Genomic DNA, 2,943 nt, shown 5'->3' with positions numbered 1-2,943 from the left:
GGGGGGGGGGGGGGGGGTCCAGCTGCTCAGTGCTCAAAAGCCAATAAGCAGACCAGGTTGGTGGAAAGTTAAGTTTGCTTTATTTCAGATGCCAGCAACCGTGTGTGTGGGGGGTGGGGGTAGGGTGGCAGACATCTGTCCAAAGGCCAATTCCCCCCAGCTTCCTGCCAATAAGGAAGTGGTGAGAGTTTTTATAAATAGAGTGAGTTGGGGGGCAGTGGGTTACATGCGGAAACAGCACAGTCATCTCTAACAGTCATGTTCAATTGGTCACCAGTGGTCTGACCAGCATCATCTTGGTTGTTTTAGGAATAGTTAAATCTTCAATTTTAGGGTGCATTTGTTCCCATTTCTTTGAGGTCAATTCTCAGAACTGTGGCAGCTCAAGTCCTGGGTACAGTCTGGTCAGCATGTAGTTAACTTCTCCACCTGGTGTTTTGGTATCTGTAAGACAGCTCACAGGATATGGCTCAGAACATTATCTATAGCTCTTGAGAAAGAACTAAAGGTCCTTGACTATGCTTAATGACTACATTATTGTTAGTCTCCTTTGTTTTCCTGTTTCCACATTTCTCACTTCTCTGATTACACTTATTTTTTGACTAAAGTTTTCCACAGGCAAAAGGCAGGCAGAGGACATGGTGTGGGGTCAAGGACCATATGGTCCTGCTCCATTTCAACATCAGGGTCTTTTCCAATGAGTTGGCTCTTTGCATCAAGGGGTCAAAGTATTGAAGCCACGTCCAGTGAATATCCAGGGTTGATTTCCTTTAGGACTTTGGGAGAACACTGTATGTCAGTGATCACTCAAGAAAGCTATCAGAACAAGGTCACGAAACTAAGTAGTCTTGCTTAACTATAAAGCCAATAAGAGTACAAGATATGCCTCCAGGTTATTAGGTAAAAGAAAAATGTCACTACCCTTCTACTGATTTGAGTAAGCACTATGACAACCCTAGTTTCACCTCATAGGGTCAGACGCTGTCTTCCCAATATGAAGGAGGAGCTAATGATGTAAACCTGATGTCTACTCAAACAAGGGGGTCTTTCCTACTCCAAAACTTTCCTTTGATTATAAAATTGTAGCCCACTTAATCCTTGGGGCAGAGCTCCCTCGCCTGCCCACTTTCATCTCTTTCAAGCTTCCTATATTAATAAATCTACTTCTTGCCTATCAGTTTGTCTCTCAAGGAATTCTTTCTGTGATGAGACATCAAGAACTTGAGCTTCACTAAGTCCTGAAATCAGGTGTGTGATCTTAGTTGGAAGACCATGGGTTTTGCCAGGGTTCAAGTCTCAATCTGACATGAACAGTTTCAACTGGACTGCCAGGGGATTCCCATTGGTTGTGTTCTTTGGCTCGATACCCACCATAAAGACTGGTGAGCCAGTCTTTTACATAAGAACCTGAGAGGTTTTCCTTGACCATCTAATATGAAATAGTGCCCATCCCAACACTGCATCCTTCTTTCCCTACTTTTTATTCATAGAACTTATCACATCCTCAGCTTTTACTGCTGTATACGTGCTTCTTAGCTATCAACTGGTCATCCACTTCAGCCCACTAAGAAAGTTAAGTTTCAGGAGAGGAAGGGGCTTTGTTTGGTTCACTGTAGTATCCTCAGCACCTAGAACACTGTCTAGTACTTAGTAGACATATATTTGTTAAATAAATGATTAAATTCCAGTTTGACTTTTAGAAACCTCATACCAGCTTTCTGATCCTCTGTCTCCTCAGACTAATGGTGACAGATCAACTAAGGTGTGATTCTCCCAAGTATGGTGAGCTAGTAGTTAGTCTTTATTGGGCACTAACTCAGGGCCAGACACATGACTAAAAGCTTTACATGATTTTCTTCATTTAATCCTCACAAAATGAGGGGGTAAATACCATTATTCTCATTTTACTGGTAAGGAAATGATGCACAGAGGTTTACGTTATTAATATGTGGTATAGCTGTGAAGTCCTAGCATGCAAGCAGTGACCCTACGTCTGTACCCTTAGCCACACAGTCTGGGTGGCAGGGGCTTCTGTGAGGCTCTGAACTGAATGCAGCAGGCTGGATGGACCCAGAGAGGAGACAAGATTGAAGAGGACACAGCAATGAAAGTCCAAGAGAGCATTTTGAGAAAAATGTTTATCTCCTTTCATTTTTAAGTTGAGATCTAATTTGTCTTCTAAAAGAAGGCCGACGACCAAACAATTGATGCTTTCCAACTGTGGTGCTGGAGAATACTCTTGAAAGTCCCTTGGACTGAAAGGAGATAAAATCAGTCAATCCTAAAGGAAATCAACCCTGAATATTCATTGGAAGGACTGATGCTGAAGCTGAAGTTCTAACACTTTGGCTACCTAACCTTGAAGAGCAGACTCGTTAGAAAAGACCCTGATGCTGGGAAAGATTGAAAAAGACCCTGATGCTGGGAAAGATTGAAGGCAAAAGAGAGCGGCAGAGGATAAGATGGTTAGATAGCATCACTGACTCAGTGGTCATGAATTTGAGCAAGCTATGGGAGATAGTGAAGAACAGGAAAGGACAGCACACCAGGGGGTGCGGTCGATGGGGATGCAAAGAATCAGACACGACTTAGTGACTGAACAATATCTAACAGTTTTCATCATAAATTGAAATAGTTGCAATGTATGTAAATCCTGGAAAACTGTCAGTCAGTTCAGTTGCTCAGTTGTGTCCAACTCTGCAACCCCATGGACTGCAGCACTACAGGCTTCGCTGTCCATCACCAACTACCAGAGCTTACTCAAACTCATGTCCATCGAGTTGGTGATGCCATCCTACCATCTCATCCTCTGTCGTCCCCTTCTCCTCCTGCCTTCAATCTTTCCCACATCAGGGTCTTTTCCAGTGAGTCATTTCTTTGCATCAGGGGGCCAAAGAATTGGAGTTTCAGCTTCAGCATCAGTCCTTCCAATGAATATTCAGG

Source organism: Bison bison, unplaced genomic scaffold, assembly GCF_000754665.1.
Source record: "Bison bison bison isolate TAMUID 2011002044 unplaced genomic scaffold, Bison_UMD1.0 scf7180017864484, whole genome shotgun sequence".
In the NCBI taxonomy this organism is placed as follows: Eukaryota; Metazoa; Chordata; class Mammalia; order Artiodactyla; family Bovidae; genus Bison; species Bison bison.
The sequence above is the reverse complement of the archived record's forward strand: the minus strand, read 5'-3'. Positions refer to the sequence as shown.